At 46.1% G+C, this 26182-nt stretch overlaps 2 long non-coding RNA genes across 3 annotated transcripts in view; one reads left to right on the top strand and one right to left on the bottom strand.

The window, feature by feature from the left end:
* The first annotated feature begins 963 nt into the window (after positions 1 to 963).
* On the top strand, positions 964 to 26177 carry LOC127483138 (uncharacterized). Its single transcript, XR_007909088.2, has 3 exons — positions 964 to 1067; positions 25893 to 25955; positions 26078 to 26177. It is a non-coding gene; the product is annotated as an uncharacterized lncRNA (long non-coding RNA).
* Positions 2594 to 26182, bottom strand: part of LOC103349179 (uncharacterized) — a 31371-nt gene continuing 7782 nt past the window's right edge. Inside the window, exons 2-4 of one of the 2 annotated variants that reach the window (XR_517408.4) lie at positions 16668 to 16835; positions 3468 to 3629; positions 2594 to 3244 (exon numbers count right to left, since the gene is read on the bottom strand). This is a non-coding gene — a long non-coding RNA (uncharacterized lncRNA). Of the gene's footprint in view, positions 3245 to 3467; positions 3679 to 16667; positions 16836 to 26182 lie in introns of both variants that reach the window. The other variant, XR_517409.4, reaches the window with a different exon arrangement.

The raw sequence follows: 26182 nt of genomic DNA on the forward strand, positions 1-26182 counted from the left end.
AAGTGGTGTCTTACTTGCTGCACCAAATATCCACCCCAGCTTTCACCTTTTTTGAGCAAATAAAAAAAAAGCTTGCTTAGATATATAGGAGAATATTACTGTTTTAAAAAACAATCTCTGGGGCCAGTGCTGTGGCATAGCGGGTAAAGTTGCCGCCTGCAGTGCTGGCATCCCATATGGGCGCCAGTTCGAACCCCAGCTGCTCTACTTCCGATCCAGCTCTCTGCTATGGCCTGGGAAAGCAGCAGAAGGTGGCCCAAGTCCTAGGACCCCTGCACCTGTGGAAGAAGCTCCTGGCTCCTGGCTTTGGATCGGCGCAGCTCTGGCTGTTGTGGTTATCTGGGGAGTGAACCAGAGGACGGAAGACCTCTCTCTCTCTCTCTCTCTCTCTTTCTCTTTCTCTCTCTCTCTCTCTCTCTCTCTCTCTCTCTCTCTCTGCCTCTGCCTCTCTGTAACTCTGCCTTTCAAATAAATAAATAAATCTTAAAAAAAAAAAAACCTCCAAGCTACAACAGTGAAGTCTTTCCTTTTTTACATGTAATGTTTTTCTAAAGTCAACATAGGCTCCTTGAAGACATTTTTGCCGAAGGCTTCAAGCTGGATCCTGTGAGCCATCAGTCTTAGGAAGAGGCCATGGAACAGTGGGACAGCCAAGGAGCCAGGGGCCTCCGACTCACCTTCCTCCTGCTCTCATCTCAGTGTCCGTGGATGCCCCACTGCGGGGAATGGGAGGGCAGAGTGTCAGGAACTGGGTTTATTTCTGAAACTTCAAGTTGTGCGGCTGCCATCAGTGTAAAAGACCTGGCTGAAATGCACTTTTCATCAAGTTCTCACCCGAAGGTTTGACTTGGGGGAGGAAAGGAAATGCTATAGCAGCAAATGGAATTTTCAGTGAAGTCAAGTCTACGGAGAACATTTCTGAGAACACAGTTTATTTTCCGTGTTGCCAAGGTAACTGGAACATCTGCCCAAGCAGTCTTAGACACATCCTGCATGGACATGAAGGCGTGATCATTTGTATGCAGACCTGTTTCTACCTGCTCTTCCACTGGCGATGACTAGAACAGGTAATGTGTCTGGAAGCGAGGTTGATACATTAGATGTGTCACCATGCAGTTGTAAAAACTTTCTGTTTTCTAAGAAAGTGGAAGAAATATTCTTATGCAGGAAGGAGAAAGAACGCCGAGAGAAGAAAAGCATTCATTGACAGTATGAGCAAGTACATTTCTTTAAAGGCAAAAAATGAGAGGAAATGGAATTTTGGGCAGATAGGCAGGAAGAGCCCAGCCTGTAAGAGATCAGAGCTAAGTAGACTGATCCACTTTACCATGAGGAAGCGTGCAGTAGGTATGGTAGATTTGGGCATGAGCCTGGAAAGCGGGTGTTTCTGGGTTCCAATCTCTGCTCTGCCATTGCTAGTGAAGCAAGTTACGTCTCCAGCGGGCCTCGGACTGCTCCTCTCTGCCTCTTGTCACTCACCTTACAAGTTTAGGTGCATTGGGAGACAATCCATGTAAGCAATTACTCAGAGTAATTGGCACAGGGTAAATTCTCAATTAATGAAAATAACAGCAATTACAAATGAAAACTCATTAAGAGAGATCTGGATGACAAAGAGATTAAAATTATGTCATATGGTAAGCCAAAATTTTTATCATGGAGACAACAGATTCAAGCGCTCCCTTTGATTATGTGACGGGCTGTCCAGTGGAAAGTGGATTTTAACGTGTTACAATAGGGGTGGGCATTTGGTCTAGTGGTGAAGACACCCAAGTCCCTTATTGGAGTATGTGAGTTCAAACCCTGTCTCCGGCTCCTGACTCCAGTTCCCTGCTTTTTATTTATTTTTTATGCAAACTCTGGGAAACAGCAGTGATGATTCAAGTAGTTGAGTCCCTGTCACCCACATGGGAGACCTGGATTGCGTTCCTGGCTCCTGGCTTGTGGCTCTGGTCCCAGCCATTGCAAGCATTTAGGGTGTGAACTAGCAGATGGGAGCATTCTCTCTCTCTCTCTCTCTCTCTCTCTCTCTCTCTCCCATAACTACAAAACAAACAAAAAAAAAAAACAGAAAGAAAAATTATTTTTATTAATATAAAGAAAATAGATTACATGTATTTCATAATACAATTCTAAGATAACCATACTTCCCTCCCACTCTCCCTCCCTCAATGCCCCCCAGAAAGAAAACTTTTTAAACATTTCAAGTGTTCTTTAGATCAGGATGACAGCTAAAGAGAGACATGCCACAGCACTGTGTGTGGAAGACTTTCCGTCTGAAGCAGCCTTGGCAAGCACTGCATTTACTCCCCAGGACGAGTTGCTCTGGCAAAGGGAATGACCTCTGGCAAAGCTGTTGTCAGGGCGCTAGGCCCTGGACTGGGTTCTTGTAAAGACTCCTTGAAGCACTGGAATTTCAGTCGCTTTGTCCAGTTGCTCTCTGGGAATATTAGCAAATATTTATTGATCATCTGTTGAGCACCACGATGGGGTCGGGGTAGAAAAGAAGGGGTACAAAGAAACAGAGCACAAAGTTCCTTTCTTTGAACTTTCATTTCCAATATCCTTGGGCAAACAAGATACAAAATTCAGCTTAATTCAATAAATATTTATTAAAGCTCACGCTTTATTAAAGCCTTTGATTATTGGTAGAAATTCAAAGAGAAATTTAGACAGCCCCACGGATCCTGGGGATGCATATAACAAACAGAACAAGTCATTTAAACAGCAAGAGGGTGCACACCAAGGGCTAGATGCAATTTCGTATTATTCATTCTATGGGAGTTCAAAGGAAAGAAAAATCCTTTATTTTTAGCTTAATTATATATAATTACATTCAATCAGTAAAATCCAAGTGAAGGCTTTGTATGCACAACTCTCCTGACTAATCTCAATATAGTGTTTTGTATTTTGACCTGAGGACTTGCAACAGGCAGGGCTACGAAACAGACGTGGGAACTCACCAGACTTCCACCAGGAGAGGAAAGAAAGGCAAGGCCTCCAGCCTCCCTGAGTAGGAACAGTGAAGGCAGGAGACAGGAAAACAGCAAGTCGGCAAAATGTCCTCTGCTGGGCATGGTGACCAGCTACAACAATCTCACTAACTTGTCCTGGTTTTGTTTGGTTGCTTTGTCATTACATAGGTAACTTAAAGATTACCCCATCCTGTGATTAGTCCTTAGCATGTCCAATTCATAATCGTCCATCTTTATCCTTTTCTTTGCAAGGATTTCTGTCTTCCTTCCTTAGAAAAAGAAGAAAGAAAGTAATAGCTGAGCCTCTTCATCAGACATTCTATATATGGTGTCCATTTCCATTAGAAAAAGGATTATGTATTATTACCTCCAGTTTATCAGTGCACAAAGGGGCACACACTGGTGGAAAGAACTTGTCCAAGGTAACACAATGCAGAAGAAAGAACTCAAATTTAGACCCATGTAGCCCCGAGGCCCAAAGTTTTGCACTACCTTCCACTGTTTTTCCTTTGCGCCTTACTGTACACACGCTAGGTGTTGATGGCGATGAAGATGATGATGGCGAAGGTGATGAAGATGATGGTGATGAGGATGTTGATCCCAATATACTGACGACCTCAACCACAGAGCAAGTTCTCACGGTTCCAGGAGCAGCTGCAGGACAATGTCAACATTCAACACAAGAGGGACCTGTAGCACCAGCCTACAGGAAAACAGAGAATTCTAAAGAATGTCTAGCACTGGGGAATCCCAGGAGAGAAGCAGTGTTGGCTGGCAACAGAGTTGCTGCCTCCCATATGACCAGCTCAATATTTCATGTTTACCCTTCCCTGACTTAAATGTCAACTATTATGCTCTGGCTGAATTGAAATGAGTCTGCTAACAAGACATTAAGAGGCAGTTTTCCATGGCCTTCAACAAAGCCACACTTGGCTTAGTCGGGCATGATTTTATTAGTAGTTTATATAGATTACATACAGAAACTTGATTTTCATGAAAAATGTTTTTAAAGTAAATCAATCCCTGGAGATACTTCTTTCTGAATTGGAGACAAGGAATTTCCTAGTTTAACCCCAGGAACAAGCTCAGCATTCTCATACGGCAAAGGTAGTCGAATAAGGCCACAGTGTCCCCAGCTGGGCTGTGTGTTCTTAGGAGTGGGAGAGAGGGAAGGAAGAATATAAGAAATCCAAAGAGAGGGGAAAATAGAATGGGAAACAGATGGTCTTGGACTTCCAAACCGGAAACTTTCTTTTTCTTTTTGGGGGTTGGTTGTTTACTGTTTATCATCTGAACTGAAAACAGGATACAGATAAAACTGACTTTAATTAACCATCCACAGAGCTGGTGGATGCAAGTCCAGCCAGCTGCTCCCTCTGTGGTGGGCTAGCAGGAGGGGAGCTCTGGGATCCTTTGCCCCATCCCATATGGCCCTGGGTCCTGCTGGCCAGTGGTGCCTTCCAGTTTAGAGCTGGTTCAGGCTAACTGGGAGACTCTGGTCCTTGGTTTGGGCCCTGTGTGTGGTCTTCACACTCAGCCCTACCTATGGAGTGATGAGTGCAGAGGCCTGTGGGTCCCAAACACAAAGGACGAATGTTCAGTTTCCGAAGGTAAGACTTGCTATCTGCCAAGTTGCAGTTCCGTATTTCCATCTTGCTGCTATACCATATTTTTTTTTTCAAATGCAGCATATCCCCTGGCCCTAAATTGGATTCTCTCCATGAATGACCAGTCTCTGAGACTGGCATCACCGTTTTCTTAGCCATCTAGGTTCATTCACCTCCCATGTTGCTCTAAGTTTCTCCCAATCCTCTAGAAGGGGCAGATCTACTTCCAAATATCTTAAAATCTAATTTTTCATTTTCGACTGTGCTGCCAACATCCTATGCAAAACGTTTCTCACCTGGATTTTTGCAACATCAAAATCAGTCTTCCTATATTCCTGAAGCTAATGTATATTTTATGCCAGAATTTTCCTTGAGAAATGAATGGGCACCATTTAAAGATAAAAATATCTGTAGCCTTGCAGCTGTTTTTATTATGATATTGTATTATGATATTGTTTACATAAAAGTAGGTATGAATATCTTTTAGCTATAGTGCTTATATTACTTTAAAGCCAAAAAGGTTTACATTAGATGAAGTCTAATTATAAAACTAATGCAATTAACATTTGTAATTTAAAGTAATGATGTGTTTTACTGAGACTAGTAATACCAAAAGGTGAATTTATGTTTCACTGCTTGCCACTTAATTCTTTCCATTTTGAGTATGATGAGCTACTGTCACACTGTAGACTTAGCAATGACTGCTTTTAAAACTATCCCTGAGTTTACTGTTTTTAATACTATCTCCTATAATTCTAAAAAAAAATCAATTGTTTATGACATATTTACTTGCTAATGAACACTTGCAAGTTACACGTAAGAAGAAGATAGCCCACCCTCCAGGTGTTGCATGTCTCAGTTTGTTTGGAATCAAGATGCCAGTGCGTCCATGTGCCAGCTAGGAATGCAGTGTCCTCACTCCTGTGTATTTTAGCTGCTCCACCACCTCTGCTTCTCTCTGGCACAGGGACAGCACATGGCCTCAGCTAGGTGCCCAGGCTATCGTAAGCACCAATTCAAACACAAAAATAAAGTCCACAAGGGCAAGGCTTGTTTTTCCTCACTTCTTATCATTGAAGACATTAAGCATGCAGGAACACAAGGACAATAGCACAATAGGTGTCCTTGTCCCCTTCACCCAGCAATTGTCACCTTCTGGACAGTCCTGTGTAATCTATGTCTTCACCCATGTCCCTCCATTCATTGTCTCCCTCGGCTATTTTAAAGCAAATCCCAGATACCGTGTCAGTTCATAGAAGGGGTTTTCAAATAGTTCATAGAAACTGCATATTGTGAAAAAAAAAAAAAACTAAGCATGCATTTCACAAAGCATTTGCACTAAAATAAACCCATCTTTTAATTCTATTTTTCTGCAAGTGTTTTGAAGTACCATCATATAAAAATTTTTCAGTATACATCTCTTAACTAAAAAAAACTCCTTTCAGGACACAGTCATAACACCTAAAGGAATCACAGTAACTTCTTAATAAATATCCAGTTAGTGGCCAAATTTTTGGAGGAATATTTCTGTTTTGTCTACTGCAATATATTCAATAGTTAGAACAATGCCTAGCACGTAATACCTGCTCAGTATTTCTTGAGTGAAGAAATAGACATTTTACTTGAATGACAGAATTCTGTTACATAATGAAATATTCAAAGGCTCAAAAATAGCATATTTTAAGATTATCATTAAGAGAGAAATGCGTAATTTGATGGAATTACCATATGACCCAATAATTGCACTTCTGGGTATGTACCCAAAAAACTTGAAAGCAGGGTCTCAAAGAGATTCTCAGATACCTGTGTTCAAATCACAATAGCTAAAATAGAAGTAACAAACCCAGGTACCCTATAAATGGATGGCTGAACAAAATGGGGTATATACACACAATGGAGTGTTACTCAACCTTAAACAAGAAAGAGGGACTCGTGTTGTGGCACAGCTGGTTAAGCCACTGACTGGGATGCCGGCATCCCACACAAGTTCTGATTTGCATCCTGGCTGCTCCACTTCCAACCCAGCTTCCAACTAGTGCACCTGGGAAGATAATGTAAGATGCCCCAAGTGCTTGGACTCTGGCTGACGTAGGTGGGCATATAAGATAAAATTGATTAGATTCGTGAGCTAGAAGACTTCACCTTCACTAAGGCCCCGGTGTGATCTCATGCCCCTACCTGACCACACCTGTATGCCCATCTGCCAATCAGGCTGCATAACCACTCCCTTTTGGAAATGGATTAAAGGCCTGAAACACTGTGGGCCACCCAGCCCCTTTTGCCCTTTTTTCACTATATGGAGCTTTGTTGCCCTGTGTCTTCAGGGTGCATGGCCTTCGGGGCACCCTCCCCCTTCACTGCCTGTGATAAGCTGCTTGTAGCTGCTCAAAACCAAACACCTGCCGCACATGGCGTTTGGCCTGCTTTCTCCTTGGTATGGATTCCAACTGAATTTCTGGACTTTCCTTTCTCCCTTAGATTAACACCTTCAGTCTCCTGTGCATTTCTCTCACTAAATAAAAAGCTTTAAAACTCACCCTGCTGCCTGGTTTATTTGAGCCAGTGTTCAGAATTCTTCTCTGAATTTATGGGAAGAGCCCACACAGCCTATTAATATGGAAATATTAATAGACAAATTGGTATCATGGCCACCCAGGTGCAGATCTGGATGGTGTTCTGGCTGTTGCAACTCTGGCTGTTGCAACCATCTGGGAAGTGAACCAGTGAATGGCAGATCTCTTCCTGCCCCTCTCCCCATAACCCTGCCTTTGAAATAAATAAATAAATCTTTTTTTTTTTTAAGGAAGGAAATTCTGATACCTGCTACTTGCTAAAACATGGATGAATTTTGATATCCACTTTGCATGGTTGCTATTGCTAAATGAACTAAGCTAGACACAAAGGGACAAATACTCTAAGTTTCCGCTTATATGAGGTATCAAGAGTGGTCAAATTCATAGAGACAGGAAGTATAATGGTGCCTGCTGGGGATGGTAAAGGGATTGGGGAATTATTGGATATAGAGTTTCCGTTTTACAAGGATCAGCATTCTGGAGATAGGTGGTGATGATGGTGTACATTATGAATGTATTTAGTATCACTGAACTGTTGAGGTGGTAAACTTTATGTTCCATATTTTTCACTTTTTATTTATTTTTTAAAGATTTATTTTGGGACCGGCACCGCAGCTTAATAGGCTAATCCTCCACCTGCGGCACCGGCACACCAGGTTCTAGTCCCGGTCGGGGCACCGGATTCTGTCCCGGTCGCTCCTTTTCCAGTCCAGCTCTCTGCTGTGGCCCAGGAGTGCAGTGGAGGATGGCCCAGGTCCTTGGGCTCTGCACCCGCATGGGAGACCAGGAGAAGAACCTGACTCCTGGCTTCGGATCAGCGTAGTGCACCAGCCGCAGTGTGCCAGCTGCAGCGGCCATTGAGGGGTGAACCAACGGAAAAGGAAGACCTTTCTCTCTGTCTCTCTCTCTCACTGTCCACTCTGCCTGTCAAAAAAAAAAAAAAAGGAAAAAGAAAAAAACATTTATTTTGGAAGAGTTACAGAGACAAAGAGACAGAGAGATCTTCTATCTGCTGTTTTGCTCCCCAGATGGTCCCAATGGCCAGGACTGAGCACGGGCCAAAGTCAGGAACCAGAAGCTTCATTTGGGTATCCCACATGGGTGGCAGGGGCTCAAGCACTTGGGCCATCTTCTGCTGCTTTTCTCAGGCCATTAACAGGGTGCTGGATCAGAAGTAGAGCATCCTGGACACAAACCAGCACTCATATGGGATGCCAGCATCACAGGCAGCAGCTTTATTTGATATGCTGCAACACTGGCCCTGCTACATGTTGTTTTAGTAGAATAAAAAATTGGAGGAAAAAGCATTTTGAAACTACTGTAGGATTCTCAGAGCACTGAGAATACATTCAGAAACCCCAGTGTGAGTAACAGCACAGTGCAGAGATCACGCCAAGTAATTCCTCAAGTTCCTGTTAGGACTCTACTGATCTTAAAAACCTTTAGTGCTCCCCATTACTTGAACTTGGCCTTTGGGCACTGTCTTTGTCTGTTCTGCTGCAGCAGAATACCAGATGCTAGGTCAAGTATGAAGAATAGTAATGTAAGTAATGCAATTCTCATAGTTCTCAAGCTTAGGAAGTTCAAGATTGAGACCTGGTGTCTGATGAGGACACGCTAGCTATGTGCTCACATGGCAGAAGGCAGAAGGGCAAGCTGGATGAACACTGTGTTGTCCCATGGCAGAAGAGGGGAGAGAGGGAAGGGAGAACTCCCTTCCCTAAGCCCCTTGTCTGGAGGCATCGATCCATTAATGAGGGCAGGGGCTCCAACATAAACACCTCCCAACACTGTTGCATGGGGGGTTAAGTTTCCAACACAGGAAGTTTGCAAGACACATTCAGGGCCTTTGGTTTCCTGGCTTCAATCTACATAGCTTGACTCCCACTAGCCCCCTCCTCCGTAGTGTACAGAACTCACCCAAGGGGCTGTTCCCTACTCTTCTACTTACTCCTTCCCCTTCCTGCCTGACTTCAGTCCTCTCCTTGCTTCCTGATCACTGCTGATGAAAATCCCTCCTACTTATCAGCACAACTTCAAATAGCACCTCCCTCACAAGATCTTCAACAATATTCTAGCTGAATGAGATTAGCTTTTCTCTGGAATTAAGCTAACATCTTATTGTACTACCATTATCAAATGCTTAATATTCCACCCGATTTTCCATTTTTACCTTATGAATTTAGCCCTCTTTTTAGATTGTGAGTTCTTAAGGGAAAATTGTGGGTGTTCTTCTCTATGTATTTCCTGCCAGGTTTGGCACAGAGTTTAGGACAACTGCTTTCAACAAATGTCAATTGACGATGCAAAGCTAGCAGGGACTCGCTCTCACTCTCTCTCTTTCTCTTTTTCTCTTTCTCCCCCTCTCCTCTCTTACCCTGTTCACCTCAATTGAAGTTGAAAACTCTCACCGGTTTCCCACAGCTTTCAAGGCACAATCTATGCAGCTTGCTGGGGCCGAGGAGGTCTTAGCATGCTGTGGCTCCTGCCCATCTACATCTTACGACGCGTCATCCCAGCTGCCACTCTCTTCCCTTGGGTCCTGAACTTCATAGATGCATTTGCCTCCTGCATGTACACATCCCGTTTCTTTCGCCAGAAACACTCTCTCCCCCTCCTCCCTTAATGGTTTATGCTCCTCCAGCTTTTTTAGCTTACTCTTCTCTTGGAGAAGTCTTCCCTGTTCTTTCCATGAGTGTCCTTAGAAACAATGGCATTTACCCCTGTGCTATAATTGTGTTTCCTGTCTGTCTTCAAGAGCACCAGAGGGCAGAAGCATTGCATCACCCCTCACCTTTTCTGTTGGAGCCTGTGAGGTGCCTGTGGCTGGGAGGACCCATGAGGTAGGCGTGGCATGATGTGAGATTGTAGAGGAAAACAGAGGCTGCAGGGAGGAGGGTCTTGAGTGCCATGCACCGTGCGTTAGACTTCATCCTATATAATATCCTCCTATAAAGGACTATTCATTTTGGGAAACCCTCAACTACATTGTCCAATCAGATTGTAGAAAGCCTACATCCTTACCTACAGTGTGGAAGGTGGCGGGAGAAGCCCGAGGCTGACCTGCTCCCTGACCCCACGTTTGCCAGTCTTGTTCTATTCTGCTAACGTGCTGATAGGGGCCATAGATGGCCAGATAAGGGGGTGTCAAGCAGAGGGCATGGTCTGGAGTCTGACCCCTGATGCTAATTTCTGGTTCAGTTATAGCCAGATGTCACCGTAGGGGTGACACCTCCAGTGTCCCCCTCCACCCTCCACATCAGATTGATGTGAGGATCAAAACCAAAGATTTTCAGAAAAGAGACAGATTTTCCTCCAGCAAGGTGATATGGGGACTTAGAGAAGGCTTCACGGCATACATCACAGCTCAGCCATGCAAGGCTCAAAGAGGAGAAACGGGTATTTCCAAGGTTTAGTCCCAGGGAACAGAAAATGACTTAAGTATTATGTCAAGGATAAGATTCAGCAAAGGGAGATTTTATCTCAAAGTTTTTGTCCTGCCAGTCAGGTGTCTCGTCCTCCAGATAAGGCTCAGGTAATGCTCCTTTTTGCTCTTTCCTTCTCTTTTTCACATGCAGCAGACCATGCTCCTACAAATCCATGATTTCCTGTAAGTCCTTTCCTATTTCATTGATTGCACACCAGTCCTTTTAACAATAATAATACTCTAGGCTCATGACAAGCTCAGGGGCTGGTGCTGTGGCGCAGCGGGTTAACATCCTGGTCTGAAGTGCCGGCATCCCATATGGGCGTCGGTTTGAGATCCGGCTGATCCACTTCCTGCCCAGTTCTCTGCTATGGCCTAGGAAAGCAGAAGGTGGCCCAAGTCCTTGGGCCCTTGCACCTGCTTGGGAGACCTGGAGGAAGCTCCTGGCTTTGGATTGGCGCATCTCCGGCTGTTGCAGCCAATTGGGGAGTGAACCATTGGATGGAAGACCTCTCTCTATCTTTGCCTCTCCTCTCTCTGTGTAACTCTGACTTTCAAGTAAAATAAATAAACCTTTAAAAAAATTAAAGAAAAGAAAAGCCCAGGGGGGCCGGCGCTGTGGCATAGCGGGTGAAGCCATTGCCTGCAGTGCCAGCATCCCATATGGACACTGGTTTGAGTCCCAGCTGCTCCACTTCCGATCCAGCTCTCTGCTGTGGCCTGGGAAAGCAGTGGAAGATGGCCCAAGTGCTTGGGCCCCTGCACCCACGTGGGAGACCTGGAAGAAGCTCCGGCTCCCGGCTTCGGATCGATGCAGCTCCAGGCATTGTAGCCAATTGGGAACTGAACCAGAGGATAGAAGACTCTCTCTCTCTCTCTCTCTCTCTCTCTCTCTCTCTCTTTCTCTGCCTCTCCTCTCTCTGTGTAACTCTGACTTTCAAATAAATAAATAAATCTTTAAGGAAAAAAAAAAGAAAAGCTCAGATATAGTGACTGCTTTCTGGAGAGTCAAGGTCACATTTGTTCTATTGGATTCCAAGTCACAAGACAGCCTTTGCCAATTCTGTCCTTACCACAGACAGGAGCCCCTTAATACTGGGCCGAATATGAAAGTCAGACCCCTTCACTTACTTCAGCCTTTCAAGGATTTCTTCAATGCCCACCCAACCACTGAGAATTTTTTTCTGATTTTTATGAATTCTCTTGAGAAACTAAGGGCAATGCTTGTGTTGCATAAGGCTACTGGAGGCATGGTTTGTATAAGAAACTCAATATTCCATAAATAATTCGGTGGACATTTCCTCAAATAATTGTTCCCCTGGCCCCCTAACCAGCATTCACCACTTTCTTTTAAGATTTATTTATTTATTTATTTGAAAGTCAGAGTTACACAAAGAGAAAAGGAGAGGCAGAGAGAGGGTGAGGGGGGGCTTCCAACCACTGGTTCACTCCCCAATTGGCTGCAACACCCGGAGCTGCGTCTATCCAAAGCCAGAAGCCAGGAGCCAGGAGCTTCTTCCAGGTCTCCCACGCGAGTGCAAGGACCCAAGGACCTGGGCCATCCTCCACTGCTTTCCCAGGCCATACTAGAAAGCTGGATCAGAAGCGGAACAGTAGGGACGTGAACTGTGCCCATATTGGATGCCGGCACTGCAGGCGGCAGCTTTACCCGCTACGCCACAGCGATGGCCCCTTACCACTTCTTTAAAAAAAAGTCACTAGGGGACAAGTGCTGTGGCTTAGCAGGTAAAGCCTCTGCCTGCAGAGCTAGCATCCTATGTGGGTACCAGTTCGAGTCCCAGTTGTTTCTTTTCCAATCCAGCTCTCTGCTATGGTCTGGGAAATCAGCAGAAGATGGCCCAGTCCTTGGGCCCCTTTACCCTCATGGGAAACCCGAAGGAAGCACCTGGCTCCTGGCTTCAGATCGGCACAGCTCTGGCTGTTGCATCCATTTGGGGAGCGAACCAATGGGTAAAAGACTTTTCTCTCTGTCTCTGTCTCTCTCTCTCTCTCTCTGTAACTTTACCACTCAAATAAATAAATCTTTAAAAATCACTGGAATTTTTTTTTTTTTTGACAGGCAGAGTGGACAGTGAGAGAGAGAGAGAGAGAAACAGAGAGAAAGGTCTTCCTTTTACCGTTGGTTCACCCTCCAATGGCCGCTGCGGCTGGCGCACTGTGGCCGGCACACCGCACTGATCCGAAGCCAGGAGCCAGGTGCTTCTCCTGGTCTCCCATGCAGGTGCAGGGCCCAAGCACTTGGGCCATCCTCCATTTCACTCCCAGGCCACAGCAGAGAGCTGGACTGGAAGAGAGGCAATGGGGACAGAATCTAGTGCCCTGACCGGGACTAGAACCCCATGTGCCAGCGCCGCAAGGCGGAGGATTATCCTATTGAGCCGCGGCGACGGCCTAAAAATCACTGGAATTTTTAAAAAGATGTATTTAATTATTTGATAAGGCAGAGTTACAGAGAGAGAGGTAAAGAGAGAGAGAGAGAGAGAGAGAGAGAGAGAGAGAGAGAGATCCTCTATCCCCTAGTTCACTCCCCAGATGGCTGCCAACAGCCTATCCCAAGCTGAAGTCAGGAGCCAGGAGCTTCATCCAGGCCTCCCACATGGGTTCAGGGGCCCAAGGACTGAGGCCAACTTCTGCTGCTTTCCCAGGCCATTAGCAGGGAGTTGGATCTTCCTGGACATGAACCAGCCTACATATGTGATGCAGGCATTACAGGTGGTAGCTTAACCCACCAACCACAATACCGTCCTTGGAATTTTTTAATTAGCTAATTCAGAAGCAGAGAGACAGAGACAGAGAAGGCCCGTCTGTTGGTTCACTCCCCAAATGCCTACAACAGGTGGGGATCAAAAGTCAGGAGCCAGGAACTCAATCCAGGCCTTCCACATGGGTGGCAGGAAGCCAATCACCCAAGCCGTCCCTGCTGTCTCCCAGACAGCGTGAGTAGGAAGCTGGAGTCAGGAGCTGGCGCTGGGATCAAACCGAGGCACTCTGATAAGGAACAGAGGGGTCCTATCTGATAGGCTTAATGTCTAAGGCGGACAGAAGAGACAGTAAAAGTCCAAGATCTGGAGTCAGCCTGGCTAAGGTTGAGCCCCTGACCTAGCACTTCCAAGCCACTGGCTATGGCTCCATCAGGGCACCTCAGTGTGTGGTGGTAAGGGCAGCAACGCTAACTGGAACTTCTCTGGAGGAGTCACATAGGATCATGAACACAAAACAACTAAAGGCTCAAGAGGAGGTCATTGTTCTTCCCTTTCCTCTTTTGTCCATTTGCATAGCTCAAGTGCAACTGAGTTGAGAGGAAAGAAGTTGAAGAAATTGAAGGACAAGGAACTGAGAAGCAAGCATGGTCTGAGAACCTGTCAGCCAAAGGGACAGTCTCTGTTCTGTGTCCATGGAGGCCGCATCCTCATTAAAAATTTTTTAATTCTAGAAAGTTTCCAAAAGCATAACTAGAATTTGCTGCACAGTGGGCACTTGGCTGAGCCCTGGTAAGCGAAGAGATGTGCAGGCACACCCTGCTGCAGCCTTCTGCCATCTCACAGACCCGCATCTCTGTCCAACACTGCTTTTCAATATATGTATGTATGTATGTATGTATTTGAGAGCTACAGTGAGAGCTCCTATCCAGTGATTCACTCTCTGGGTGCTCACAATGGCCGGGAGGGAGCTGGCTGAACTTGGGGGTTTGGAAGACAATCCATGTCTTCCACAAGGGTGACAGGGACCTGGCTATTGAGCTATCATCACTGCCCAGTGGAAAGAAGCAGGAATCAGAAGCCGGAGCTGGGTATTGAACCCAGGCACTCTGCTGTGAGATGTGGGTAGCTTAAAGGCTGGCTAAATGCCAACTCCTGTCCAGAACTCTTGTTCAAGCTTTGTTTTCCTCACATCTCTTTCATGTATTATATAGTTAGATGTACAACTGTGTGTCTGTCTTGAACATGAACAGACTTTTTTTCTTGTCATCATTCCCTAAAGAGCACATTTCAACAACTCTTTACTTAGCTCTTGCATTGTACTAGGCATAATAAGTCACCCAGAGGTGACTTAAAGTATATATGAGGACATGGGTAGGTTCCATTCAAATACTACATCATTTTCTTTTTTTTAAGATTTATTTTATTTGTGTGAAAGACAGTTACAGAGAGAGGTAGAGACAGAGAGAGAGAGGTCTTCCAGCTGCTGGTTCACTCCCTTATGGCCACAATGGCCGAAGCTGTGCTGATCTGAAGCCAGGAGCCAGGAGATTCTTCCAGGTCTCCCACACAGGTGCAGGGGCCCAAGGACTTGGGCCATCTTCAAATGCTATCCCAGGCCATAGCAGAGAGCTGGAACAGAAGAGGAGCAGCTGGGACTTGAACCGGCACCCATAGGGGATGCTGGCGCTTCAGGCCAGGACTTTAAGCTGTTGTGCCACAGCACTGGCCCCAATACTATACCATTTTCTATAAGAAACTTGAGCATCCATGGATTTTGGTATCTGTGGGAGTCCTGAAACCAATCCCCCTTGGATACCAAGGGACAATGTATTAGGCTGAGCAAAGTAGAGCTGCAGCCAGTAGAGCTGCCTCCCTCTTCTCCCATTTCACCTCACATACGAAGCTACCAAAGGCTGTGTAGATGCTGTCTATGCCTCCTAGTGCCTTTCCAATGGCAGAGGCCGGGAGAAGCCGACTTGCAAGGATAAGCAGGCAGTGGGTGGTGCTGCAAGTTGGCTGGCACTGTTGGTCACTGGGGTGGAGAACATGATGTCCATAAAGGTGACTGGGAAATGCAGATGAGATGATGAGGACTTAGTGGGAGTGCTGTACTGGAAAGCTGCCCTTCTGTGGCCTCTCCCATCACCATGCCTTCTAGGCATTTCTAGAAGACCACCACCTTCCCCCAACATTGCTTTCCTGTGAATACATTGCAAGGTCTTTCGTTCATTTTTACCACCTTTTGCTCTAAGCAACATCACTGCTGTTGTACAGGTGAAGAATTTGAGGCCCAGTGGTTAAGTGACTTGCCCAATGTCACTCTCACAATGGAATCCAAACCAAATACCAACCCCAGTGATCACTGGATGCCAAACAGTGAGCACCACTGATCTGAAACCCTTGGAATTGCAAATACGGAAGCTGGCCTGATGGGAGGGGAAGACAGTCTTGTTTATCCCACCACTAGCTCAGCTCTTCTCTCCACCACCCCTCCTCCACCCTCTTCTAGCTCCCTCCAGAGTATCCACCCACCCACACCATCCCCTACCAGCTGCAGTTCCTATGACCACAAAACACTTCCCACTTCACATCCTGCCACAGCCCTGCAAGTTCAAAAGTCACCACAACAAAAGGAAGCAGTCCAAGGAGCCCGTCCCTCCTCTCTCCCTCCTTGCCTCTTCCGTGCCCTCCCCCAGTCCCCACCCCTGCCTTGTGAACAGGCGAGCCTGCTACAGCCCTGCAGAGTCTATTAGGGAACCTCCTGGCCTGGCTTCTGCTGCCTCTGATGGGCCCAGGAGGTTTGGAGTTGCCAGGCATTTTAAGATCTTTACTTATTTTCATTCCTTACAGAGCCTTCCTGCAAAACTCTCATTCTGGATGGTTAGCCCAGAGAGATTAGTGATATACAATGAGTCTGTCCTCCCCGGATTTGACGAGTGAGAGCCAGCAAGTGCAGGAATTCGGATGTGGATGAGCCTGGACTCTGTTCTAACCTGTCGCTGTTGTGTGTTCCTTTTCTAATTCCAGGATTAGCGGGAGTCAGCCAGTTGGCTAGACCCAAGCCCACTGTGGACCACATGCCCACTAGGGACAGTTTGACTTTATCCTGTCTTCATGCCTGGTCATGTGAGCTGACGCAGGGTTCAGAAAAGAAGCTCACCTCACGTAGAGGCGGCCACACGCCTTCCCCAGGGGCCTGGCAAGGGCTGACTCACACCAGATGTTTCCTGGAGAAGAAAGCTAGCTTGACTGTGTCTGTCCTGTCTTCACTGGCGCAGGGTGGGCTTAGCACCCACTGGGAGCTTGCAATACCCACATGGGAGCCCTTGCCAATGACATCCCTGGCCTGGAGGTGCACTCACCTGGCAGTGGAGACAGCAGAGCCCTCCCACAGAAATGTCATTTTAGGTGCATTATTAGAGGGTGATTCCCAATTTCTTCATTTTGCAAACTTCCCGGGACGCTTGGGATTCAATGCGGCTTTTCCATCGCCTGTGAACTTCCAGGTTTTTGGTGGGACATCGCCGATTCTGCAGAGTGGGTGAATGAATAAACAGAGCAATCACTGACTTCATCACAGACACAGTGATGGGCTATGTCCCCTTTTCTAGGACTTTACAGCGAGCAAGGCACTTTCATACACCATTTCAGTGTAATCTTCCATTTTTAAAAACATCTTTTTGCTGCCCAGCAAAATGAGATTTAGACTTGCCTAAAGTGAACTAGATCAGAAGTAGCATACGAGCTCACACCTTCCCCCAGGTAAGCCTGGTACCACTGCCATTTCCATCCTGTACGTCTATGGCCTGCTGAGCAGTCAGGTCTCAGCTTCAACATCATCTCCTTGCTGCAGGCCTTCCCCTGTCCCACCCAGATTCTCAGCCCTTGTCCCTGTCACTCTGTTTCTCATTCACCTGGTCTATTTTCTTCACCTCATTTATCACTACCAAGCCCTGACATCATCTTACTTGTTGTCGTTATATTTAAGCCTGTGTACCAGGCTCTGGGCTGAATTTAACCTCTAATATTTAATATATAATAACCACAACAGCTCTATGAAGAGGGACATCACTTTTATCTCTTTTCACCTCTGCAGAAGCTGAAGTGCATGGAGTTTAAACTATGACAGTAGCAGAGTTCTTCCAAGTAGAAGAGTTCAGATATTTGACTGCAATAGTTACCCTTTAAAATCCAGTTGGCCCTCTGTCTCTCTGGGTTCCCAATCCATGTCCTGTGCTACCCTCCTAAAAGTGCTGCCTGTTCTCTCTTCAGGCTAGGGGTACTACTTTCTTTTTAATTATCATTGTTTTCAGAATTAATGTATAACGTTTACAACATCCATTAAGAAAATTGATGACATCCTAGTGTTTACCAATTTCAGGGCAGCTGAGAGTTACAGAGATCAATGGTGCAATTGATGGCAGTAAAGGACTGATTCAAGTCTGTCTTTCCGACTAATGGAGACAAGCAGTCGTATGGGCCTTTCCAACAACTGGCTTGCAAACGCATCTTGTGTCCCTCCCAACAGTCACTTCTGAAGATCATTTCCCCGCGAGCACCTGCTGACTGGTCTAGGGGGCAGAGGTGTGTGAAAATGAATGAAAATGAACACTTGAAAGCTGACTGGCCATCACTTATGCAGCAAATAACAGAGTTGACTGTGAATTCCTGCAGACAGTGACAAGAGCATGCATTTCAGTTTCTAGTTCTTGCCAACAGTGTGTCTGGGGCGAGCCTCAGCTCTCTCAGTCTTGCCTTTCTCATCTGTAAATGCAGGGAAATGAAACCTATTTACAGATGTGTGATAAGGAGTAAATGACACAATTCACATAAACAACCCGATGTGCACTTGGCACGAGGTGGACTTTGGTCTCCTCCCACCACTTTTGTTCACCATGATTTCCTAGTCCCTGGAGCACCTGCTATTACAAAATAAAGAACAAGATGGGTAATGCAGGTGCCATTACACTGGAACGCAAACATTCAAATGGATGCTGCCCCCAGGAAGTTGCCTACTTTGTCTGACTCCACTGAGTTTATTCAAAACATTTTTACAGGGGCCGGCATTGTGGTGTAGCAGGTAAAGCTGCCACCTGTGGTGCTGGCATCCCATATGGGCACCAGTTTGAGTCCCAGCTGCTCGACTTTGGATCCAGCTCCCTGCTAATGTGCCTGGGAAAGCAGCAGAAGATGGCCCAAGTGCTTGGGCACCTGCACGCCATGTAGGAGACCCAGAAGAAGCTCCTGGCTTCTGACTTTGGCCTGGCCCAGCCCTGGCTGTTGCTGCCATTTGGGGAATGAATCAGCAGATCAAAGTTTTCTGTCTCTCTGTCTCTCTCCAGCCCCAACCCCGTTCCTCTGCCTTTCAAATAAAATAAATAAATCTTTTTAAAAAATTGTTGGAATGTTTCTCCTAGCAGTCAGACTCCTCAGCAGATGACATTGACAGAAAGCAAATCAACGATTTGTCCCTCGTCCATCCCAGACTCTCACTCATCCTGAACAAGTGAATGAACAAGTGATTATTTTCAAAATGCACAAACAGATAAGAGCCAGCCACGACCCTAGCACCGCCTTACAGGGTGCCCCGCAGCTCGGGATCAAGTGTCGCTGGGCTTTGCGGAGTGTTCCAGACGTGCTCAGAGACACTCTCGTGGGCACCTCCACAGGAGTCGCTCTCTGAATGGCTCCAAGGAACAGCGTGCATCAGTCGCAGGAGGCAACGGATGGCAACATTCCTGAACACAGAGGGGACAGAAATAGAAATACAAATATCTGGGGCACTCTTTTCTCTAGAGAAAGGTTTGGAAACATTAGTTTTAATGAGGAAGGGGGTGGTGTGTAGCCGGGCTCATGTGGGAGGGAGGCAAACCCATTTCAGGGAAAAGCACTTCCCCAGAGACAGTCTCAAGAGGCCCTATTTACAGAAAAACTGGCTTTGGCTGTCAGCATCCCGCAGAAGAACCACTTCACTTCGATTCCACAGGCCGACCTTGCTGACGCTTCTGAGCAGGGGTCACCAGCGGAGCCTGAGCACTTACGGGATGCCCATGTGGTGATGTAAGGAGCCCGGTCCAAGAACCAGAAGCTGAGCGCTGTGAGCACATTGAGGTTTGTAGGCTGCTGCCGCCTAGGCGGGACTCTCTCACAGGGACCTCAGCTGTGCTGCTGGGTTCAGCTGGGGTGGGGCTGGCCCTGGCCTGTGGCTGTAGACCTGTACGCCATCCCTGCTTAAGCCTGGCATCTCTTCCTGCAAATGCATCACCATTTTTGGAGAGATATCTGGAGTCTTTTGTCACGTAAAAGCCTTAACTGCAGTTTATTAATTAAAAAAAAAAACTAAGTCTATTCAAACCCACAAAGTCAAAGGAATAATACAATGAATACCCATACATCCCCCAACTTTAACCCACCAACGGGCAGGTGTTTGCCATACTTACTTCGTCTTTCTATATTTACACACTCATCCCTTTAGCTAACCCATCTCGGAATCACTTTCCCATATCTTGACATTTCAGCTTTATAAATATCAACAGCCTTCATCTCCCATGGGCAAGAATTTTCTCTTACAGAATCATGATACCATTATTAAGTCTAAGACAATCAACAAGAACACAATCACAGTATCTGAATCTGTGTTCAAATTTGCCAACTGTCCCCAAAATGCCTTTTAGAAGGGCAAGCATGTGGTGTAGCAGTTACATTGGGTCTTGGGACACCCGCATCTCATAGCAGAGTACCAATTCCAGTTTCCTGCTACTGTGCACCTTGGGAGGTAGCAGGTGATGGCTCAAGTACTTGACTCTGAATTAAGTCCCAGGCGCCTAGCTTCAGCCTGGCCCAGACTTGGTTATTGGAAGTCTTTAGAAGTGAACAAGTGGATGAAAAAATCTGTGTGTGTGTATGTGTGTCTGTTTGTGTGTCTTTCCCTGTCTTTCAAATAAAATGAAAAGAAACAATAGATACAATTTTTGAAAGAGAATTGTTTACTTATTTGAATGTCAGAGTTACAGAAAAAGAGCCAGGAGCCAGGAGCTTCTTCCAGTTCTCCCACGTTAGGGGGCCAAGCACTTGGGCCATCCTCTGCTGCTTTCCCAGGCCATTAGCAGGGAGCTGGATCAGAAGTGGAGCAGCTGACTCACGAACCAGCACCCATATGGGATGTCAGCGTCACAAGCTGCAGCTTCACCTGCTACACCGGAACGCCAGTCCATGAATAAACCATAAAAAATCCTTTACAGCTGATTTTTTAAAATTCAAGATCCAGTCAAAGCTTAAGGCCTGAATTTGGCTGTTCTTTCTAGTTTTCCCCACTGTCCAGTGCTTGACCTTCTCCTTCTGACTTTCAAGATACTGAGCTTTTTGCAGAGCCTGGGTTAATCGCCCTGTGGAATGCCCCATGAGCTGGGTGAAGGGCTCCTTCCTCGGGCTTAGCTCCAGGCCACACTTCCTTTCCGATGAGAGCACCACAAGGCTGGCACGGGAACCTCCTCCGCGTCATGCCTCGGGAGTCACGTGCCAGGCGGCCCGTGACTGCCAAAACCAAGCTCGAGCTCCTGGTGCAGGTGACGGCCAGTGGCTCTCTGCATCATAAAGGCATACTCTTCCTTCCATCGTCCCTGTGGGGTGATCCTTTAGAACAACGTGAATATCCTATTATCCCCCATCCACCCTTTCACCCAGTGGCTCTGACATCTATTAGGGATTCTTAGTGGATCTGCCATTACTTTGAAGGCTACAAAGTGGGGATTTTTCCAATCCTATGGTTACCATTTTTTCCAATTCCAATGTTACCATTGTTGCTATGCTTGCTTGGTGGCACTCCTTTGTAAAGAAGTCCTTTCTGTGCCCTCCTCCTTTTCCCTCTCTCTAACTTTTATATGTAGATTTATGGATTTTTTAAATTTAACCTCTTACAATCCAATAATATCATTTGGCAGTGGGGGATAGTGGGGTGCTTTTCACATTGGATTTGGCTGTGGGAACTCCAGTTGGCTCCAGTGTCTTGATAGAAGCCTATTAATCAGGGGAACAATGCCCTACTTTCTATCACAATCAGACATTTCAGACCAAGCTTGTGCTCGCCCTGCTGCTCACCTGCAATCAGCCTCTCTCCACAGAGTCCTTGTTCCTTTGGGTAGAAATAAAAATCCGAGAGTTCGGTATTGTGGCATAGCAGGCTAAGCTGTCACCTGTGCCACCAGCATCCCATATGGGCACCAGTCCAGGTCCTGGCTGCTCCATTTCTGATCCAGCTCCCTGCTAATGGCCTGGGAAAGACATCGGAGAATGACCCAAGTGCTTGGCCCCCTACACCCACGTGGGAGACCTGGAAGAAGCTCCTGGCTCCTGGCTATGCCTGGCCCAACCCTGGCCATTGTTGTAACCATCTGGAGGAGTAACCCAGCAGATGGAAGATATTTCTGTCTCTCCCTTTCTGTCTGTAATTCTGACTTTCAAGTAAATAAAGAAATATATTTTTAAAAGAAGAACAAAAAATCTAGGTGCTAGGGACTGGCTTTTGACATAATGATAAAATACCACTTGGGAGGCCTTCATGCCGTATCGAAGAACTTGGCTCCACTCCCAATCCCAGCTTCCTGCTAATGCACACCCTAGGGGACAAGAGCTGATAGCTCAAGTAGTTGGAACTCTGCCTGGCTTCAGTCAGGACCAGCCCTGGCTGTTAGGGCATTTGGGCATTTAGGGAGTGAAGCAGTAGACAGAAGAATCTGTCTTCGTCTTTCAAATAAAAATAAATTAATTAATAAATAGTTAAATCTAAATGGTAGCTATGCTGTCAATTGCAATTTATAAAAGCAACTTTAAACCAATAAACATCTCAGCCTCTGCTTCCCAAGCCTAGGGTTACCGAGTCCTGAGGGTCACTGGCAATATAGCATGACTGTAGGTTTACGCTCCTTTTTAAAATAATAGGTATTTTTCATGAACTTTTGGAAGACTCCTTGCATGCAAAGATTTCAAAAATTTTCTACCAAAATAAACTTATTATTGAATCCACGTTCCACAAGCTTTGTGAAGTGCCATCATATTTCAGATGCCTTTCGGGGGCTGAGGGAATGAACCTAGCTGCACTTGGCCTCACCCAAGAAATCTGTCCACATTGCTTTAAGGAATTTGCCCTACCCTCCTAAGAGCAGCAAGTCATAAGACATTTTTGGATCCAGCCCAAGAAAGAGAAGAACATTATTAGTATGGCTTTGTTTTCTGTAAGCCTAAGTTTAAGCACTTGATTTACTCCCTGCTGTCAGTAAGAGAGACAATTTTCCTGAGCCTCTGTCTTTGCTTTTCTTTGTATTGTTATTGTTGTTCCAAAGGGGGAAAAATGCATAGAAAGTAACTCCCTCATATTGTTTTATTTTCTTAAGAGGATAACAACTAAACAAGGTGTTATGCCTGGAAGAGCTTAAGACTTGTGAAGAGCTGTGTCAACACTGCCACTGAACAGGAACAAGAGGGTGACATTTTAGGTGGGCAGAAATGGCAAAGGTCACTGAAGTCCACAAGCAGGCTCGGTCCCCGCCTCTTTAATTAAAGTCTCCAGCTAAGGGGCTGATGGGGACTTGCATTTCCTCTCCTCCTTGCTTCCCCTTTGAGAAGCTGCTAATTAGTGAGCAGAGAACAGGCCATGAGGAACCTTCTAGGAGTGGTGTGGAGGCTTTGCCCATGCACTCCGTGGACACCCAGCCCAAGAGCACCCACACGTAGCCTGGTGGTGGTGGGGCAATGACTAATGCAGAAGTCAGAGCTGAGAAGCTGAAAGAACAAAGTCATTGTCATACTTCCCACCGCACACTGGAGATTTGCTAAAATATCAGCTCTCTTCCTGGTTCAATCCAGCCTGTGCCAGAAGGGTCCTTTTCTCTTTGTACACCCACCACCACAAGCTTCTGGTCAGCAACGCCCCATTTCCGGTGCCTGCCCCTTCAGTCTGCCATGGACTGTGTTTCAGGAGAGGCACTCCGGGGTTACAGCCTTCTGTACATCAGCGATGTGAGCTGGGGATGAAGTCTGTCTAACCACCAAGGAAATGAGGGCGGTAGAGGAAACGCTCTGACCCGGACTCTGAGTCAATCCGGCCAGGGTGGGGTCGTGGGGTGGGAGACCAAGTTCCTTGGCCTCAGTCTGAAGACAAAGGAAGAGACGAGTGCAATTGCTCTCATGTGATGGAGGTGACACTCAACCGAAATGCCATTCAAGCACCCACTACGCACAAGGCACGTAGAGACTCATGGAACACATGCCGTCCTGGAGATGAGAATTTAAATAAATGAAATGTCTGTCTGTCTCTCTCTCTCTCTCTTTCTGCCCCCCTCATGCTCTACCCTTCAAATAAATTAAAAAAAAAAAAAGATTAACAGCAAAGATCCGTATTTGTCAATTTCCCCCTTTTAAAAAATATATATAAGGAAGAAACAAAAGTAGACATTCACAGAGAAGATGATGGGAAGACAAGGCAGAAAGACACAGAAGATACTACCTTGAAGACTAATGATGCACCCACAAGCCAAGGACTGCCAGCAGTCAGAGGCTGGCAGAGGTGAGGAGGGGATTTGCCCTTAGAGCCTCACGAACATCTTGACTTCAGCCCGGTGGTACAGCTCTCTGGCTCTGGCCTCCAGAGCACGCCCATTTGTTATGGCAGCTGCAGGAACGAATGCAATCACACTCTTCCAGCAACCAAGCATCTCTTGCCCAGGAATCTTTTGGACAAAGGAAGAGGAGAGGAGAAGAGTTTTATTTTTCTGCTCTTACTTCTCAGGGTGAGTTGTTGGCAAACACTAGTGGTCTCCACTCCAGAGAGCCATGCCTGTAGAAGAATGAGTCCTGGACTCCACAGCTGCCCACTCAGAGCACAAATTTTCAAGAAAACCTACATCATCACACTCTGCAGGCGCAGGCACATGCCCAGACCCCCACAAGCTGAGAATTTATAGTCCACTTAGCGCTATCTCCTTGAATGAAAGTATTTAGGGGAATTCACAAGATAGGTTAAAAAAAAAAAAGCTATGACAAGGGGCAGGCATTTGGCACAGCAGAGAAGATGCTACTTGGGACGCCTGCATTCCACATTCAGAGTGCCTTGTGAATCCCAGCTACTCGGCTTCCTATCCAGTTTCCTGCTCAAGTGTCCCGCTAGGAGGCAGCAGGTGATGGCTCAAGTACTCAGGTCCCTCCCATCCACATGTGAGACCTGCAGTGAGTTCCAGAATCCAGGCTATTGTCTTCAGCTGCATTGTGGGCACTTGGTGAGTGAACCAGCGGATGGAAGATTTCTCTCTCTCTTTCTCTATCTGCCAGTCAAATAAAATGAAGATAAATAAAAAAAAATTTACAAAGATATAACAATATTGTATAATCCTTGCTTTCAAGGAATTAAGAATTAACCTGGCTGGGACAGATATTAACCATTAATTTTACTAAGTGGAAGAAAATTGATTAAGATATTGGCATTGATCTCTTCTATTTGAGGTGATTGTTTGTTCTTCCTTTTTGAGCATTAATTTTCTCACAAAACAGCTTAGTGCATTGCTTCTATAATTAAAAAAAAAAACACATTGAAAGAGAGCATGAACAAAGGAATGCAGAATAATAGGCAGCATATTGCAAGTTATCCATGCGGGGTTAGGGTTTTGAAAGTGCCTGAGAGTTCTCACTGATGGGTTCAGGGAAGACTTCCCAGAAGCCTGCATTTGGACCTGGAAGAATGAGCGTGGTGGATTTGCCTTTGGATCTAAGTGGTTTTGAACCCCTGGCCTGATCATCGAGTGGTGACACATTCCTCAGTGCAACAGGAAAGTTGGGTGGACCTCGGCCAGAGAAATGTGACGTGAAGAAATCTGGTTCTACAACAACTCAGCATGGCTTCTACATCGGCGTCTCCTTCACCATACCCCAAACCTCCACGTTTCGGCCATTTAGGTCTTCAGAGACCATTTGGTCTCCCAAATGTCTGGCCTCTGCACATGCTGTTTCCTCTGCCTGGGACAGCTTTCCTTTCTTTCCCTCTCTACCCAATCTTGCCTCCTCCCTATGACTCCATTTGTCATCTAATCAGTTTCTCTCATCTGCCAGTGTCCAGCTGAGACATCATCTTCCCTGGGGAAGCTTTCCCAGTCATCTTCCCACCATTCTTCCCCAGAAGCAATGTGGGCCAACCACGATGTCTCTCAGACATCCTGTACCATCACAGTCTGGTCATTCCTGTCTCACACCAGACTCAGTACTCCTCGAAGCAAACTCGTATCTTGCAGCCCAATACCCAGATAGAGTCAGTACCCAATTTTTGTGGAAGAGAAGTAGGTGAGAAGGAAGAAGAATTGTATTTGTCTTTTACTCATTAGTCACCGGGAGGGCTTGATGAGATTCGTAGATGATTTCAATACTGCAACCCCTAATACTCAACATTTCTTCACAGGTTGCTTGAGGCAACCCAGTGGTTTGTATATCTAAACACATTATCTTGTTGAGATGAGTTGCCTATTAAATTATTTTCATTGATATTAATGTATTTAAGTTAATTATAATGTGCCCTAAACTTACATGTGGCTACCTTACCTTTCCAGGCCAGTTCTACCACTTCACAGCTATGTGGCCATGGGCAGTTGACATAACCTCTCTGAACTTCGGTAGGTTTATCTATCAAGCTCATATAGGTACTATTCTGACAGTGATGCTGATGACATGAAATCATACCTGGAAGTCCTAGCATATAACAGCTATGCCTCACCTTTGTTCTTCTTCCTCCAAGGATCATCACGCACAGACTGTTGGAGGGAAGGGAACCAGAGAAGGAATATTAAAATTGGCAGAAGTGGGCGAGGACTCTTTAATCACGGAGCACTCACCGGCACAC

This window comes from Oryctolagus cuniculus, chromosome 1 (genome assembly GCF_964237555.1).
Source record: "Oryctolagus cuniculus chromosome 1, mOryCun1.1, whole genome shotgun sequence".
NCBI lineage: Eukaryota > Metazoa > Chordata > Mammalia > Lagomorpha > Leporidae > Oryctolagus > Oryctolagus cuniculus.